General features: G+C 49.2%; 1 protein-coding gene across 2 annotated transcripts in view; it reads left to right on the top strand.

The window, feature by feature from the left end:
• Positions 1–19,420, top strand: part of Sipa1l3 (signal induced proliferation associated 1 like 3) — a 208,767-nt gene that overhangs the window by 71,688 nt on the left and 117,659 nt on the right. The window lies entirely within an intron of this gene.

Below are 19,420 nucleotides of genomic sequence, written 5' to 3'. Positions count from 1 at the left end.
GTGTGAGCTACTACACCTGGCTACCTTCTGCTTTCGTTTTTCTTTATAATTTTTATCCTCCTTCCCCGGGTGTGCATGTGTAACATTAATGGACACCTGTGTCCGTGGGATGCTTGTGGAAACCAGAGGACAACCTCGTGGAGTCAGTTCTTTCCTTCTGCCTTTATGTGGGTTCTGGAGGTCAAACTCAGGTCACCAGGCTTAGGTAGCAAGCACCCTTGCCATCTTGCCAGTCGATAGCCACCTTTGGACTGTCTAACTCACAGTAGGCAGAGCTTTTCCATAGGATACCTTCAAGAGATTCCCACTCAGCATGGAACAAGATGAGGGGCGTGGTGCATCGTTGAGGAGTGACTGCTGGCTGCTGTTGTCAGGCTCACTGGCATCGTTCTGTTAGCTCCACAGAGCCATCCCAAGGCCAGCAGGGATTCTGTCCCCAGTTGGCACCTGCAGCCAGTGCAGTCTCATTGCTGTATTTTCTCCCAGTCTTCGAGAGTGTCTGTCATTTGGCTAAGACTTGCATCTGGTCAGTAGTAGAGCCTCCACAGTCGAGATCCAGCCATCATGCGTTTTTGGTTGGCTCCAGGTTGCATACCAGCTTGCTGTATAAATGTGCATTTCTATATGGACCAGAGCAGTGATTCTACCCATTTGTTGAGTAGCTAGGGTTTTCAAGCATTGATAATTAAAGTCTATATATAGAATTTTTATGTTTTCTTGTACTTTCTGCAGTGCTGGGGAACAAACCCAGGGCCTTGTGTATGCTAGGCAAGTGCCTTACTCCCGAGATTGATCTCCAACAGCCAGCAAACACAGGCAAGTGAAGTATCTGGGAGAACAACCCCCTCCCCACCCCCCCCCCCCGCGCTCCAAAACTGATAAAAGTGTTCTTAGGTGATTTCATCATTGTGTGAGCATAGACACGATATCAAATAGCGACATTCCCAGGTGGTGTGATTTTTTGTGGGACTGTTGTATGCTTGACTCTTCACTGAGACTTCAGGATACAGCATCTGACGGCAGGGTACAGTCTTCTTCCTGTTCTTGTCCCCGTCCCTAGATGCAGAAGCTTGTCTTCCCAGAGGACCACACTTACCAGATTTGTGGGGGTTGTTCTTCCAGATACTTCACCCCTCTAACAGCATTCGCTGGCTGTCTCCTCTCCACAACACATTTTTCTTCCCACAGTCCTCATCAGCCATGCTTCTGTTTCTAATGTTTCTGCCGTCCTGAGTTTCTGTCCTTAAAACAGTCTCTTCCTGAGATCTTGAGCCCGCTCCTCACCCCTCCTCAGCCTGTCTCCCCATTCATTAGCTGCTCATAGTGTAGACTAATGTGAGCGACATCATTGCCAGATTTGTGGGTGTATTAATGAGGGTTCTCTAGAAGAGGAGAGTTGATAGAATCCAGTAGTTGTTCGGCCCATAAGGCTGGATGTCTCAGCTGGAATCCCAAAGAAGTAGGTTCGAATGCCAGGGAAGGGCTGGACTTGCCAGCGAGAACGGGAGCTAGCAGGCAGAGACAGCAAACTTCCTTCTTCTGTGTCTTTTACAGATGCTGTCCCCAGAAGGTGTGTTCCAGATTAAAGTGGATCGTCCCACCTCAGACCTGAGTTAGAAGTGGGTCTTCTCACTTCAAATGTTTTAGTTAAGAAAAGAATCCCCCCATTGGTGTGCCCAGCCATTTGGTTTTAGTTAATTCTAGATGTAGTCATGTTGACAACCTAGAGTGGCCATCATAATGGGGAACTGAACCTCAGCAGAAGCCTGTGGACCCAAAGTGAGGCCACGATGAGGAGGCACAGCACAGCAGCAGCAGCCCAGGTCGCTGTTCCAGCCCCGTGAGCCACTGGCTGAGTAGACCTTGGCCACACCTCTGTGCCCCCAGCTGAAACATGGACAGAATCAGAAGTAAAAAAATGTGGCCCCAATTCTGGCCTGCGGACACAGAGAGCTCTAGATAGAACGTGGTCACACATCATTTCTGAGTGACTGTCTTCAGTTCAAGCTGGCCTGTCCCATAGGAGTCAAGAGCTGGGCATGCAAGCCAACATCAAATATGACAGCAACTCTTCTATTTAAAGGGCCGCCCTCCCTTCCCTGTCTCCTGCCAGCTGTTGCTCTTCCTGCATAGGTCACAGGAAATGTCCTCTTTCCCCTTTCCCCTACAGCAGTGTTCACTTCCTCAAGCCCCAAACACATTTCATCTCACTATACACTGCCTTGTGTGTGGAGGGTGTGGATAGCTCAGTGGTTCATTGACAATGAGTTGTTTACTGGGTTTTCCTCTTCTGGAAAAGTCTTTGTGGCCTTCATTTATTTCTGAAAACTTTATTGACCACTGCTCTGGGTCCAGCCTAAGCCGTGCAGTGGGTGCTAGGGACAAGGCAGTGGGCAGGGCAGCCCCAGAACAGGGTCTCTCAGAGCTTGTCCTCTACATCCAGGGACGGAGCACCTTACCATGTACAGTGGCGACGCAGAGAGCTGAGGGCTGGGATGGGGGAATGGGTTGCATAGGTCCTGTGGGCATCCAGAGGAAGTACAAACCCACTAGCCTCAGGGACAGTTGCAGAAGGAGGAGACATGTGGGCTGAAGAGAACAGAGCCAGCTAAAAGAAGGCAGAGTCTGGTATTCGTGCTGTGTCCTTAGGGCCACCTGCCTCTTCCTTAACGCTTGTCTCAGTCACTCTGCAAACTGCCTAGCTACCTATCTCTGTGCCAGGCATCGGTAGTGGAGGACTCAGATCTCAGTCACAGAGTCAGTCTGCTACCAAGAAGACATAAACTAGTTAGGAAGGTGGTACTAAGGCTGAGATCCCGTCTAGGGGACAAGTGGTACCAAGGGAAATTTCGGGGTGGAAGACAGCACATCCAAAGGCCCTGTACAGAGTCAGTTTGGAAGAGCTGGGAGGCCCAGACATGCATGGGCAATGCTTACACAACCATCAATATAGGACATAGGTGGGGCAAGTCAAGACATGCCACGCAGATTGAGGGCAGGAAGTCCAGTCCAGCCTTAGGCTTTTTTTTTTTTTTTTTTAATTCTGAGGCTAGACAGCAAAAAAAGAGAGAGAGGTAGAAGCACTGCCGTGAGCAAACCATCTGGGGGTATGTCTGCCACCCAGTGTCTGTGAAAATAGGAAAGCCCCTCACACACTCACAAAGACCTTCCATGCCGAGCGTGAGAGAAACACTACTTAAAATCATGATGAGAAAATATTTTTCCCTCCCCAGGGAGGCAAGAGCAGAAGTCCTGAGAGCAGGCACTGTGGATCTTGTCTGTTGTCAGTAGGAGGGACTGGATGCTCTCTGTCTGCCTGGCTTGGTATATGTCACCTCTTTGGGCCCAGCGGTTTACTCTGGAAGATTTCTGCTTACATGCAAATGTCCCAAAGTGTGGGAAATGGTTGTGTCCAGGGTTATTTATTTATTTGCTCTTTTGCAATAGGGTCTCACTCACTAAGTAGTCCTGGTTGTCCTGGAAGTCTCTGTGTCCATTAGGCTGGTCTCAGACTCACTGCCTCCACATGCTGAAATGAAAGGTGTGCACCACCACACCTGGCTCAAGGCCATCATCTGTTTATTTTACAGCACGGTTATGAACACTCGCAAGACCCAGCACCCATGCCAGGCAGCCTACAACCACCTGTAACTCCAACCTGAGGGGATCTGGTGCTCTCTTCTGGCCTCTGCATTCACCAGCATGCATGAAACACACACACACACACACAAAGTAAAATCTTTTTCTAGAAAACCTTCTGTGTGGTAGGATGCAGAATGAGTGGGTGAGGCAAGCCTGTGTCGTGGCACACTATGCAGCTATGAAGATGGGATGAGGGCCTGATTGGGTGGCCTTCTGTGGGTGTGTAAGCCACAAGAATGAAAATGAAAAGCGAGACTCCGTTCTAACTCCTCAGTTAGGAAGAGCACTGAACAATGAGGCCTGCGCTAGCTCTAGCCTGTTTGTGGCTAGGGACTGCTATCTGCCTCAGAAAGCAAGTGGAGGGCTTGCCTTCTGGGGAGATGGCATCGTCTTCTCCCCTGACAAGGCCTCCCACACTATGGGCTGACACTACTGGGAGCAGAAGGGTGGGGATCGAAGCCACAGAGTCTGGGTTTTCAGTGTGGTCGAGAAAGAAGACGGGTTGTAACAGGAACCTCCTAGGTGGGTGTGGTTATCCCAGATTCGCCCTTGTGTGCCACCACAGTCACAGAGGTGGATTCCTTTGTTTGTTTTTGTTTTCCTTTGTTTCGGTTGTTTGGGTGGTGGTGGTTTGTTTTAGACAGGGTCTCCTTAGGTAGCTCTGGTCTAGAACTTACTATAGACCCCAGGCTGGCCTTGAACTTGCTATGATCTTTCTCTTTTTTTTTTATTTATTTATTAAAGATTTATGCTTCCTCCCCACCACCGCCTCCCATTTCCCTCCCCCTCCCCCGATCAAGTTCCCCTCCCTCGTCAGCCCTAAGAGCAATCAGGGTTCCCTGCCCTGTGGGAAGTCTAAGGACCACCCACCTCCATCCAGGTCTAGTAAAGTGAGTATCCAAACTGCCTAGGCTCCCACAAAGCCAGTACGTGCAGTAGGATCAAAAACTCATTGCCATTGTTCTTGAGTTCTCAGTAGTCCTCATTGTCCGCTATGTTCAGCGAGTCCGGTTTTATCCCATGCTCTTTCAGACCCAGGCCAGCTGGCCTTGGTGAGTTCTTGATAGAACATCCCCATTGTCTCAGTGTGTGGGTGCACCCCTCGCAGTCCTGAGTTCCTTGCTCGTGCTCTCTCTCCTTCTGCTCCTGATTTGGACCTTGGGATTCCAGTCCGGTGCTCCAATATGGGTCTCTGTCTCTGTCTCCTTTCATCGCCTGATGAAGGTTAATATTCAGGAGGATGCCTATATGTTTTTCTTTGGGTTCACCTTCTTAATTAGCTTCTCTAGGATCACGAATTATAGGCTCAATGTCCTTTATTTATGGCTAGAAACCAAATATGAGTGAGTACATCCCCTGTTCCTCTTTTTGGGTCTGGCTTACCTCACTCAGGATAGTGTTTTCTATTTCTGTCCATTTGCATGCAAAATTCAAGAAGTCATTGTTTTTTACTGCTGAGTAGTACTCTAATATGTATATATTCCATACTTTCTGCATCCATTCTTCCATTGAAGGGCATCTAAGTTGTTTCCAGGTTCTAGCTATTACAAACAATGCTGCTATGAACATAGTTGAGCATATACTTTTGTTGTATGATAGGGCATCTCTTGGGTATATTCCCAAGAGTGGTATTGCTGGGTCCTGGGGTAGGTTGATCCCGAATTTCCTGAGAAACCGCTACACTGCTTTCTAAAGTGGTTGCACAAGTTTGCATTCCCACCAGCAATGGATGAGTGTACCCCTTTCTCCATAACCTCTCCAGCAAAGGCTATCATTGGTGTTTTTTTTTTTTTTTAATATTTATTTATTAAGTATACAATATTCTTTCTGCGTGTATGCAGAAAGGCACCAGACCTCATTACAGATTGTTGTGAGCCACCATGTGGTTGCTGGGAATTGAACTCAGGACTTTTGGAAGAGCAGGCAATGCTCTTAACCACTGAGCCATCTCTCCAGCCCCATCATTGGTGTTTTTTATTTTAGCCATTCTAACAGGGGTAAGATGGTATCTTAAAGTTGTCTTGATTTGCATTTCCCTGATCGCTAAGGAAGTTGAGCATGACCTTAAATGTCTTTTGGCCATTCGAACTTCTTCTGTTGAGAATTCTCTGTTCAGCTCAGTGCCCCATTTTTTAATTGGGTTGATTAGCCCTTTACGGTCTAGTTTTTTGAGTTCTTTATATATTTTGGAGATCATACCTTTGTCAGTTGCGGGGTTGGTGAAGATCTTCTCCCAGTCAGTGGGTTCCCTTTTTGTCTTAGTGACAGTGTCCTTTGCTTTACAGAAGCTTCTCAGTCTCAGGAAGTCCCATTTATTCAATGATGCCCTTAATGTCTGTGCTGCTGGGGTTATACGTAGGAAGTGGTCTCCTGTGCCCATGTGTTGTAGAGTACTTCCCACTTTCTCTTCTATCAGGTTCAGTGTGTTCGGACTGATATTGAGGTCTTTAATCCATTTGGACTTGAGTTTTGAGCATGGTGATAGATATGGATCTATTTTCATTCTTCTACAGATTGACATCCAGTTTTGCCAGCACCATTTGTTGAAAATGCTCTCTTTTTTCCATTGTATACTTTTAGCTCCTTTATCAAAAATTAGGTGTTCATAGGTTTGTGGGTTAAAGCCAGGGTCTTCTATTCGATTCCATTGGTCGACTTCTCTGTTTCTATGCCAATACCAAGCTGTTTTCAATACTGTAGCTTTGATTTAATTGTAGTGGGGCAATCTGCTCTCAGTGTGGGCTTCACTGTTTCATGCCTGGACTATCCCCCATCCGCCGTGTCTGCGCGGGCCGGGGTCCACCGCTTCCCTATATCTTTTTTTATCAAGGCACAGTATTCGTATTCTGTTCTTTGAAATCTTCTTATAGCACATGTTGCATTTTCCTTCTTCTTCTCCTCATCAGGCTCATTTGTCAGCTTTGAATCTGATATTGACTTCTCCAACATTTTGACATTCGCAGGTAAAGTTCCCAGCATCTGTCTGCAGGAACTCCATGGCTTCTCTCTGACTCTGCCTTCCCTTGCTATGATCTTTATTCCTTTACTTCACAAGTGCTGGAATTACAAAACACCACTATTCTGTTTCAATAATAATAATAAAACACCACTTTGACCCAAGAAAGGGGAAAGATGGAAGGAGAGTAAGGTTTTGCTAGTTCCATTCTATCTTGGAATGTTCTGAATGTATGGATGACTGGGGTGTGGCTCAGTTGTTGTAGACTGCTTGCCTAGAATCCCCCAGTGAGGGGCTGGGGCATGGCTCAGTGGTAGAGCCCCTGCCTAGAATCCTTCAGTGAGGGACTGGGGGTGTGGCTCAATGGTAGAGCCCCTGCCTAGAATCCCCCAGTGAGGGGCTAGGGTGTGGCTCAGTGGTGGAGCATTTGACTGGCATGTGAGAGGCCCAGCGTCCCATCTCCAGGACCACCCCCCCAAAAAAAATCAGAGTATGTTTGTGTAGAGTGTGTGTGTGTGTGTGTGTGTGTGTGTCTGATTGAATTCTTTTATTTGAGGTTCTGCTGAAAGGGTTGAGACACTGCTTTGGAAATGCCTGTCTTAACACTGTCTAAATGAGTCTCCCTGTCATTTTCTGTGCAGGCTTTCTTTTCCTTTCCAGGGTGCTAATGTTGCCTGACGTTATGCACTGGCTTTTTCACACCATCCCCCAAGAATGTGAGTTTTGGCAGGGTGGGCCTGTGTGTTTTGCTCTAGACCAGTGTCTGGCCTCTCACAGTTGCTTAGCATGTGGTGGACGGATGTGAACAAGCCGGGCTGGAATACAGGGGTGAACTGGAGCCCAGAGCCTGTCCCTCCCCACGTGGGTTGTAAAGAGCAGGCTGATGGAAGGCCCATGGTTTTACCTGCTTGGGATGGGCAAGAAACCCCTGAAGACTTCTATTTACCCACAATGCCTTTGCAAAATCAGCTTGTAAGATGGCACAGGTTGCCATCTTGTGCTGGACCCTTCCCATTGGCCCGAGAAGCTGTCATATCTGGCAGTGTCCAGCCGGCTGGCCAGTCTCCACTTTGTCTGGGTGACTTGTTAAGGGCAGTTGTGTACTAAGGAATCATGGGTAGAGGGTTTCACGATTTCTGTGCATTAAAATATTTGCAGTTTGCTTATTTTCTACTCAGTGTGACTTGCACATTCTTTGTGGCCTGGCTTAGCTTTTTTGTGTGTTGTTTGTTTAATCACGTGTGTGTATATGTGAGTGGTGGGTATTTGCACATGAAATATCAGATTCCTGGACCCGAACTTAAAGGTAGTTATGGGTCATGTGACCTGGGTGCTGGGGCTCAAACATGGGTCCTGCGGAAGTACAGTACTCACTCGTCACTGCTGAGCCAACCACACAGTTCTGTAGCATGGTGCTCCTAAGAGCCATGAGAGCATTCACTTGACATGTCCTGAGTGTCTGTGGGTGCCCTGCAGAGCCCCAGGTACCATTGTAAACAGAAACCATAGAATTTACATTCACTCCAACAGGATAAAGGAAGGCTGCAACGGCAGTAAATGCTCCATGAGGAATAGAAATAGGGCGAAGTAGAGGCAGCCTGAGTGGGGGCACTGAGGAAGTCCACCCCCTTGACAAGGGCACACGCATAGGGAAAGCCTGAGTGCACAAAGGCCCTGAGACAGCAACTGGCATAGTGTGGCCGCGGTGCTGGTTACAGGAGGGCAGCATGAGGTCAGAGAAGTCCCCTACCTCAACCCTAGAGAAGCGGAGACAATAGGCACAGTTGTGCACAGCTGAGGTGTTGAGTGCTGTTAAGTGAGGAAGCTACCTGATATGGCTGCTGTCTGACCCGATCTATCTGGCTGTCTACTGAGTGGGATCCAGGAAAGCAGACGTGACCTTGAGACCAGAGGGGCCTCTGATGATGTGTCTAAGTAAGTAATGGTGGTGGCAGCTTGGGCATGGAAAGAGGAGACAAGGAAATAGATTTGGATATATTTTGAAGCCGGTGGCAACAAAGAACTTGCTAATTACCAAAGGATGGACAAGTCTGCTCTCCTTCTATATCATTTATTAACTGATCCCTGCTGGTGAGCAATCAGATACCCCACCCCCACCCCAGGCTACTGTAGTCTAAACTCTAGGATGAATCTAGAAGGATTGAGGGCAAGAGCATTCATCCCCTGCAGACAGAGCCTCCGCAGCAAGAGCTGGGACCTCACAGCCAGGCTGCATAGAAAGGCATCCAAGCCCAGCTCCTATGGCTGTGTGGAGTGGATGGCAGAACCCATGTGATTCCTGCTGGTGATACACAAGGGGGTTCTCTCACGCTCTCCCGTGCTTTGTCTTCTCTGGGGTGACTTTTCCCTCCTCAACGAAGTTCCAGCCACCATAGCAGAGTTCAAATCTGTTAGCTTTCCCAGGGACTCAGCACTAGCTGGCTGGGATTTAGCTCTGGGCCATCCCTGGAGGAGCCACAGACTGTAGGAAGTGTGTGAGAAGGCCATCTTGTTTGTATGAGGTGATTTTCCTCGGGCTTTGTTCCTTTCTCTCTGGTTCTTCTGGCTTTGTTCTGAGTGTGCAGATCCTGTGGGTGACAGCTGCCGCTGCTGCTGCTGCCACCACCGCCAATGCTGCCGCCACTACCTCCCTCACCCTCTCAGAAGGGCTTCAGACTTCTAGGGGTCCCTATGTCACCCAGTTAGTTAGGACAGCTCAGCTTGTGTTAGTTGAAAATAGGCTATGAGGAGAAAGTGTGAGCCCTTGTCTCTTTCTGCCGTCAGAGACCACAGGCCCTGAAAACCGGGCCCCAGACCTGGCCTCAGATGCACTGGCCAGGATGCTTGCTTGTCAGATCTGCGTCTCTGGGGGTTCACCTTGTGCCTCCCTACTGACTGGAGACTAGGGGGACAGCAGATCTCAAGATGATGAAGTGTGACGTGTGTCTCAGCTCATTCCAGCTTCAAAAGGAAAAGAGGGGGAAAGGAGAAATATATATATACACACACAGCCTTGAAGGAGAAATATATAGGGCATGAATGAGCTGAGTGTGTCTTCTAGCTGCTTCCTGGGGGATGTGTGAATCACTGTGACCTTTTAGAAGACAGCAGGGGAGGGCTTCTTACTTGCTGCTTTGAATGAGCAGAGTATGCATGCGGAAACACATTCAGAAAGTGCCAGAGAAGTGTACAGTGAACGGTCTGTCAGCTCCTCACCCTGTCCCCTGCCACTCTGAGCCCCTACCAGCCAACCCCTGTGTTAGCTGTCCTCTCAAAAGAGGTAAAAAGGGGGGCTCTCAGCTTGACTTGGAAATCAGCTCATGGCCTAACAGTCTCTGACCCAACACTGCCAGTCCCGAGGTGACACCCAAGAACTAGCCCTGGTACAAAGGGGTGTTTAGCACAGCGTTGTCACAGTGGCCAAACAGACCCCAGAAATAACGTAGATGCTCACTCCTCAAGGGGCAGTGAACATTATGAGGGCACATCCGTACTCTGACTGCTGAGGAAGGGGTGAGCGCACGTGTGATATGTGGCTCGTTCATCTCTTCCATGTCCCACGCCTGCTTCTAGGGGACCTGGCAGTGTCCCCAGGTGCAGGAGCCCACAGGTGGGAGCAGTGGCACTGGCTTTGATCCTTACCTGGGCCTCTCTCTATTGATGACAAGAGACTTAGGCTAAGTGGGCCATGGATGCCCCGCCACCTTTTTTTTTTCCTTTTGAGACAGAATATTTCTGTGTCTCCTTAGCTGTCCTAGAACTCACACTGTAGACCAGGCTGACCATGAACTCACAGAGATCCACCAGCCTCTGCCTTCCAAGTGCTGGGATTAAATGCATGTACCATGCCCAGCCCTCTGCCATGGCTTTAATATGCTGTAAGTGGGCCACCCTGGGGCACTGTTAGCATTCCAGTCTCCAGCTATGGTGCCCAGTCTGTTCTCAGGGACTCTCCATGCCCTCCCCCTACTTTCTATCCTCTGCTCCCAGGGTCTTGTGTTCTGCTCAGAAGACACATATTGGTCAGTGAAGTAAGACTGGTGACCTTTTGGGTCACACCTTGCCTCTTTCCTTGCCACAGTTGTCCTGTTTGTCCTTAGCTGATTGTGCCCATACCGACCTAGAAGGCCCTCCCTTGTCAGGGAGGAGGGAAGGGAGCCAGTCTTGAGATGCAGCTGATCCGGTAACTGAGAAAGACATTACCTGTGGTCATCCGATCCAGGCTTCTTTCACTTAGCCTTGTCTTCAAGGCTCATCTCTGTTGTCCACAAAGTCAGACTTCTTCCTTTCCATAGCTGAACATTCATGGTATGGGTGAATGGTAATATTGCTTCGTTATTTCTGTTAGTGGATGTCCTTTTCATGTAGCTTACTTTTTCTGTAGTTCTAAGTGTAAACTTGCGCTGCTTTCCTGAATGGTACTTCTCAGCACCCGTACTGATGTAGGCATGTGTTTGCCTGTGTGTTTTCTGCTCGTTATCTGGGACTGTGCGCTTTGTAAGGCCTGTCTGTGCGTGTACTTTTGTTCGCTGCGCCTGGCACTTTTCCTTGCTGTGTCCGCTGTAGGATAGTGCTTGAGTTGTCTAATGAATGACTCAACATCTCTCCTGTTGCTCATTTATCGTCTCACCTCCTAAAGCAAAGTGCTGGCAACCATATTCTGAGCAGAACTCTGGGGAATGTGTGTCACTTTCTCCTTGATGTTGTGGAAAGAGTGTAGGTCCTGAAGCATGAGGATGCTTGAAATGATAGGCGCTCGGCCGCCGAGTTTCTGTGACTGCTCATCTTGTGTGGAAGGCTGCAGTGTTGCCTAAATTGTGCATTTCAGATGCTTGTCAAAGCCAGGTGTGGTGGCACACACCTGTACTCCCAGCACTTGGGAGGCAGAGGCGGGAAGATCACCACAGCTCTGAGGCCAGCTTGGGCTGCTCAGTGAACTCCAGGCGGCCAGTAGGAACCCATTTCAAACAAAATAAAGGCTGTCAGTAACAGATCAGAAAGATGGCTCCACAGAGGGTGGTTTCTCTCTTGAGTAAATGTCCATAACAGGGCACACCTGGGGCCAGCATGGCTGTCTGGTGGTCACCGGAGAAGCAGGATTATTGGTCAAGGATCCTCCTGCTTCTCTGTCCCTGGCGCAGAACTGTCAGCCATCCTTAGAGAGCTGCAGTCAGGCTGATGCATCTGTCATGGAACGAGGGGGTGGGCACAAAAGGACCATGCAGCTTTGATTCTGGGGAAGAATTTTCCTCAAAGCTTCACAGCAGCTTCCCCCCTCACTTATGGCCGCTGCTAGCTGCAAGAGAGGCTGGGAAATGCAGTCTTGGAAGGAAGGAAGCATGGCTGCCAGGTGGGCAGTCGGCCTTGGCAGTAGGTCTGTTGTCTGTTTCCTTCCGCAGAATCTGAGCCATCGCAGCTTCTGCTCATCCCTTGGACCTTCACACTGCCCCCATCCCCCTTCAGCTTCCCCCCTGCGAGTGCCCAGAATCAAGCCATGGAGTTCTTCATGTCTGATCAGTGGATAAGACTGAGATTAGCAGAAGTCCAACTGTGTCACCAGCAACATGAATAAATTATCACATTTATTATCTACTTTCTGATGACAGATCTGCTGCAAACAATTGTCTCAGAGTCAGTTTTAAACACATTCCTCCCAAAGCCCTCACTGTTCCCACTTACCAGATGAAGGGCCGCAAAGGTTAACTGGATCTTTCCCTGATAAGTTCTCCCCTTTTACTGTATGATGCAGAAGAGGATTAAAAACCAAAGCCTGACCTATTTTGGCAACTTGACCTGTCCTAACTTTCACCGATTAGCTGGGGCTAGGGAATGCTTTGTGGAGATGCACCCACTGGTGGAAGCCGTTCTGACAAGCTGTTTTCATTGCAGAAAGGGGCTTAACTCTCGGCGTTTCCAGCAAATGCCTAGTGACAGGAGGAGAAAGGATCCCCTGAGCTCTGCAGAATTTCCCGGCCAGCAGAGCACATGCAGATGTATGGGCAGACTGGGCTTAGCCATAGTGTGACCTTTACTCTGAGGTGCTTGAAGACCGAGAAAGAAGCTAGACTCAGTTTAGGTCTTCTGAGAATTAATTTAGGCCATACCTCATCTTTCTAGGTATGTTTGATCAATTCTGCTTAATGGGAAACTTTGATTTCTACAGAGTCTATCTCTTTAAGACACTTCCCAGGCCATGTGACTCTCAATAACCACTGGCTGTATGGTGGAGCGGCCCACAGCTGCTGGCTGAGTGATGGAACAGCCCACAGCTGCTGGCTGTATGGTGGAGCAACCCACAGCTGCTGGCTGAGTGGTGGAGCAGCCCACAGCTGCTGGCTGAGTGGTGGAGCGGCCCACAGATGCTGGCTGAGTGGTGGAGCGGCCCACAGCTGCTGGCTGTATGGTGGAGCGGCCCACAGCTGCTGGCTGTGTGGTGGAGCGGCCCACAGCTGCTGGCTGTGTGGTGGAGCAGCCCACAGCTGCTGGCTGTGTGGTGGAGCAGCCCACAGCTGCTGGCTGTGTGGTGGAGCAGCCCACAGCTGCTGGAACTTGACTTTCAGGTGTCTTATGCATTTGGCTGTGAGATTCTTCATACACAGGTGATGCTGTCATTTCAAGGGGTCATAGGATAACATTGGAGGGAGAAGCTGATAGGTCAACTCCAGTATGGCTCATACTCTTATGAGCCTATATCTACAAGGTGTACCCATCTTTGCCAGGAAGCCAAGGTTGCCAGAGAGGGACCACCTCAAATTCAGCTGTCACATCAACATTCCAAGCTGAGAAAGATGAAGGAACAAACACTTCCAGGAATCCTTGGCTAAGAAGTCATAACCTGGGCTACATAGTGAGTTCAGGCTACCTTAGACTTCATAAGTGAGATCTGTCTCAAATAAACCAAAGGTGTAAACAAAGGAAAAGAGAAGTCATGGCTGCCTAAGCTATCTTCTGTATAGTTAGTTATTCTGTTCACTTGTGGGTCTCTGGGCCGTTGATGCCCTGTAGGGATAGGGACTAGGTCAGGAGCAAGCCTATTCTCTTCCTAAGATGTAGCTCTATCCCTGTGCTGTCTTCTGTATAGTTTTTCTGTTCCGCTTGTGCCCTGGGCCGTTCTGGGCCATTGATACCCTGTAGGTATAGGGCCTGGGGCCAGGAGCAAGTTCTTCCTGCTGTACTGGTGGTGGTTTTGGAGTGGAGTCCCCTGAGTTCAGATTCCTCTCTCCTATCTATGTATTTGCTGTGAGATCTTGGGCAAAGTTAATCTCTGTAATTGGTACCTTAGTTGGGGCTTCTATTGCTGTGATTAAACACTGTGGTCAGAGGAACTTACAGAGGAAAGAGTTAATTTCATCTTACAGTTTGTAGATCACAAATCAGGTCAGAAACTCAGGCAGGGCAGGAACCTGAACACAGGAACTCATGCAGAGACCATGGAGGGGCACTACCTGCTGACTTGCTCTCATGGCTTGCTTAGCCTGCTTTCTTATATCATTCAGAATGACCCACCCACATCAATCATTAATCAAGAAAATACCCTGTAAGTTTGCTCAGAGGCCAACCTAGTGCCTGCAAGATTTCACCAGTAAAGGCACCTGCTGCAAGCTTACTGACCTTAGTGACCCCTGGGACTCATATGTGGTAGGAGAGAGCCAGTTCACACACACACACACACACACACACACACACACACACACACACACACACTCTCAGTCAACCAACCAGTCAGAGGTATGTAGTGGTGGCTTACCGGGAAGATTCTATCTAATCTACATCCATCTTGGAGAAGAGAGCTATGGCATCTGACTCACTTCCCTTCTTCCCAGCATTCTGTTCTGACCTATCAGGCCAAGCAGTTTTCTTTATTAATTAACCAATGAAAGCAACAGATAGATAGAAGACACTTCTACATCAGAGGTAGAAGCAGGAAGGTCAGGTTATCCTTAGCTACATAGTGAGTTCAAAGACTATCTTGGGCTACACAAGCCCAGTTTTACAAAATGGACAAGAAGTGGGGCGGGGGGTGCTAGAGGCACTTCCACAGGTTGTTGGAAGGTTTGGTGAATCTGCAGTTAAGAGTTGAAAACAGGGGCTGGAGAGATGGCTCAGCAGTTAAGAGCATTGCCTGCTCTTCCAAAGGTCCTGAGTTCAATTTCCAGCAACCACATGGTGACTCATAACCATCTGTAATGGGGTCTGGTGTCCTTCTGGCCTTCAGGCATACACACAGACAGAATATTGTATACATAATAAATAATAAAATAAATATTTTTTAAAAAAGAGTTGCAAACAGTGGTTTATACAGAGCAAAACACAAAATCCATGTTTGACCCCTCCCCCAGTTGGGGATTTGCAGGGACCCTGGATACAAGCCAGCTGGAGCATGAATGTGTCACTGGAGCTAATGCTTGTCTTTATACGAAGTTGCAGAGCTTAGGTAAGTGGCCCACACCTGTAGTCCCTGCACTCCTGAGGCAGGGGCTGGCAGATGGGAAGTTGGAGGCCACCATGGGCTGCATAGTGGGACCCTGTTGAGAAAGGAAAAAAAGCAAAGAAAGCAATTTGCCAACTTTTTCAACGCGTTTGTTCCGACTGTTTCCACCCACAGTGACTGAGAGTCCCCTAGCTCCAGCATTCGCACAGTTGGTGATATCAGACTCTGACATTTTGGCCAATCTGCTGCATGTGAACCGGTCACACCCTGTTGTTTTTTCTAAGCAGCTCCTCTGCAGAGGTCTGCATGTGAGCAATGCAGCCTACCTGGGCTGGCTTCAGGCAGGAAGAGCAGACCCCTGCAGTATGTGGAGCCCCTTTAACTTTGTGACCTGGGACCCCACCATCCCCTCAGAGACAGGCCAGTCAGGGGTGTGGACGGTGAGGAAGCTGATGACCCAGTCATGGTTATCGAGGATGGCATCCATCCCTGAGAGCACATGCTAAATCACTAGTGTGGGATATTAATAGAATGTGGGTCATAAGAGAGAACGTGATTAATTGCAGCATGAGCTCATCGACTGTTGCGGGCTTCGGTTTTCCCAAGGCAGAATTCTTTCTTCCTATATCAGCTCTTTGTTGGAATGTGGGGAGAGACAGTTGGATGAACAGATCTTTTCCAGGGTTTGATTTCAAAGATGGGCTGGGGGCTGGATATGCTGGGAATCGCCTCTAAGTGAGGCAGCATTGAGGTCAAAGATGGGCTGGGGGCTGGATATGCTGGCACTTCATTGGTTGGTGAGTTTCCCGTGCCCCATAGGAAGGTCTCAGCCAGTCTGGAAAGGAGAACGCAGCTCATGGTGGAAGGCCACAGGGGTGTGCTTCTCCTTCACTCGGCTTGGAATGCCCAGGAAGCTCCTTACACAGCTGGCTGCGTGGAGGAGAGACACCTGCTAAGAGTGAGTGTCTGCCCAGGCCAGGTGTAGTAGCACACACCGGTCACCCCAGGAGACTGAGGCACAAGGTTCTCAGATTTGGGGCCAGCCTGGGCTTCTTGGTGAGACCAAGTCTCCAAACTCCAAACAAACAAACAGCAATAAAAACCAGAGGTGAAAGAGGATGGTTTAAGCTTTGCGATACTGTGACATAATACTCGAGACAACAAGCTTTAAAAGAGGGAAGTTGATTTCGGCTTGCAGCTCCAGGGGTTTCCCTCCATGGTTTCTTGACCATGAAGTGGCCAGGAGCATGCCCAGCCATGACAACAGTGCCTGCAGCAGGGGCTTCCAGTGAGGACCAAATCCAAGGTCACTAGCCTGCAAATAGCCCCCAGACGATTGGTTTTCAGCACTGTGATCATGGAATTGTGCATTTTTAGTCAGACCCTGCCCTGAAGCCCATTTTGTGAGCTAGGAAGCAAATATATGACTGAACTGGTGCAGTGGGGACTGGGGCTTCGCTTACTGTCATGGTCTTTCCTCTGCAGTCTCTCTGGGGACTGTCCTCCCTCTGGGGCTGTAGTCGACTCTTCAGTGTCCCCAGACAAGTTACTACACACCCGGAACCTCAGTGTCCTTGCCCACTGAGTGGACAAGTTAGACTAGATGAGACTGCTCCTTTACCTGACCCCTGAGAACCCAGCCTCGGAGGTCTTTGACACCTCTGAGATGACTCCTCCCATGGAGAGAAGTGGCAGGGTGTCTTGAAAGGTTTGTGTTCCCTTATGTACAAGTCACCATGAGGACAGATTTGCCCAGTCTTAAATCTCAGAGGGAGCTAACAGCTCAGGGACACAAAGATCCCAGAACTGGCCTGACGAATCACCACTCAGCTACCCCTATTAAGAATCTGCCCCAGGTTGGCAGATAAGCCCTGGTCAGTCCCTGTCCCTTCGTGCAGCAACAGAACTCCCAGGCCAGCTCTTACTGACCAGTTCTGATGGGCCTGCTCAGACCCTGATCAAGAGGAGGAAGATTTCAACCTGGGAGTCCCTACTGGGATGTGGCCGCCCCACCTTTCTTTTTCTGAAGTTCTGTTCTTGGTGTAAACCTGTGGAAAGGGAGGGGCTTGACCTGTGAGTGCAATGCCTGTGACTGATGAGCCGCAGCCAGGGGCGCAGGAAGCTCAGGTGTAGTGACTCTGGCTGAACCAGCCTTGCTGATCTCCTTCACTGTTGCCGCCGGTGCTGCTCTTTACTTCCCCTCCACGCTGTGTGTGTGTGTGTGGTGACCCCAGGCAGATGGGCCTCCAGTTTCTTGAAATCCACAGGTTCCTAGCCCGGAAGTAAAATGCCAGCACGCGTCACTGCTAGTGCCCTTAAAGAGCTAGATGCATGGATGTGGTGACGCAGGTCTTTAATCCCAGCACTCTGGACAGAGGCAGGTGGATCTCTGTGGTATCTAGGACAGCCAGGGCTATTAGAGAGAAACCCTGTCACACACACAAATGCCAGGTACAGCTGGACCCCTTAGTGCCCTTACCTTCCCGGAGTACTTGAATCCAGGCTAGCCTGTCTTTGGGGGTAGGGGAGCTCGTGGTGGCGCACACCTTTAATCCCAGCATTCAGGAGTCAGAGACAGGTGGATCTCTATGAGTTCAAGGCCAGCCTGGTCTACAGAGCTAGTTGCTGTTATATAAAGAAACCCTGTCTCCAAAAAAATCAACCAAACAAACAAATGTGTATTACTTTAGAGGAAGGAAAAAAATAAGAACGGCAGAAAAGTAATTTCCATTGCAATTTAAAAGGGCCTAGTAAAATTTTACAAGCACTTGATTCAGGGGTTTTCTGATCATCTGGTGGTAATAAAGGAGGTGTCCTCGGTGTTTCTTCTTCTCTCCCACCCTTTGGAGCATGTTCAAAGTCAAAGTTGTTAGGGCTTCATAGCCCTCTGAGGAACAAGCAAGGGCCCGAGGGACTGCTTCTGGGTCCTTCCGAGTGTGTGTTTTCCTGTAGTTGCCAGTTCTATGTATAGCGACCATTTCTAATTTTATTTTATGCTTCCCTAAATGGCCTGGTAGTGAGTTCTGGGAATCGACAAGAACAGCAGCGGCCTCTGACCTTCTGTGTTAGTTGGGAGCTTTGTGTGTGTGTGTGTGTGTGTGTGTGTGTGTGTGTGTGTGTGTGTGCGCGCGCGTGCACGAGAACAAACAGAGATTCAGGCCACCCTGCTTATGTAAAAGAGAATGTAGAGGCTCAGCCTGGGACAACCTGCTACCAATGGCATCAGGAATCACAGAATCCAGGGCCTTCAGTAAGGTGGTCAAGTTGCTGTCTCTTCCTCCCTCGAGGCTCTTTGGGTCAGTGGGTGCTTGGTCCTCTGTGTTGTTTTTCTCAGAGGGTCAGGAGATGGCCCCTAGCAGATGGGAGGGATTGCGCAACTCATTCGCCAGAGTCAGTAAGCCATCGCTTTGCCCGCATTTCCTCCACCTGCCCTTAGACTGCTCATTATTGCTCCGCCCACCTGGCTTCCCGGCCAGGACCAGGGAAAGCAGTACAGTGACCTCAGCATTAGGCCAGTTCTGGATCATGTGCGTGTCAAGGCAAGACCTTGCTCTGCAGAGGTCCTTGAACTTGTGTCTGTCCCTGTCCCTAAGCCTCCTTAATGTACCACCACACCTAGCTTACTCACCTGTTTCTAAATCTGAATCCATCACTGGACCTCAAATTTAAAGTAGTAACTGAAATGTGTGGGCGTGGCCAAGCCTGCTGATGCGCTCTGCCCCCAGCAGCCTGAGCTAGAGTCTGGCTCTCCATATACACCCCTCCTTCCTCCTCTCCCTCCATCCCTCTCTCCCTTTTTCTGTCTCTCGCTCCCTTTCTCTCTTGAACAGGCACACACAAGAAATGAAGGAAAAGCAAACAGGCACAGATTTGGGTTTGTTTTACAGTAATTTTGGTTTCTGTATGGACGGGTTCCTTTGAAGTCTGTCATACACATCCCCTGTGGACATTGTGGGTGCCCTTCTAATCTCCTCCTGACTCAGGGCCCGGCCTGTGCTGGCACCTGTAATATGAACAAATTCACTGCTTCTTAAAATGCTTGCAAGATTGGGTGAAGCACTTGCCACACAAGCCTCACCACCTGCGTTACCCCAAGAACCTCCATAAAGGTAGAAGGAGAGAACTGACTTCCAAAAGCTGCCCTATGACTCCATAAGAGCACACACACGTGTCCCCACACACCCTTTCTATACACACAATTTGTAAAATTTTCATTCAGATAAATGCAACCATACCAAACATTCACGTCCCTGGAGTCGTGTTTGTCATTTCTCAGCACATGGCTATCTGAAAGAAGTGATCCCATGTATCCTACGCTTCTGTGTCCACCCCTTGACCTCACTGTCATGATAACCACCACTCTGGCTCATTGGCTGCCCCTGCCCAGAGCC

This window comes from Chionomys nivalis, chromosome 2 (genome assembly GCF_950005125.1).
Source record: "Chionomys nivalis chromosome 2, mChiNiv1.1, whole genome shotgun sequence".
Classification (NCBI taxonomy): domain Eukaryota; kingdom Metazoa; phylum Chordata; class Mammalia; order Rodentia; family Cricetidae; genus Chionomys; species Chionomys nivalis.
Note: the sequence above shows the minus strand (reverse complement) of the source record. Positions and strands in the feature narration are given on the sequence as shown.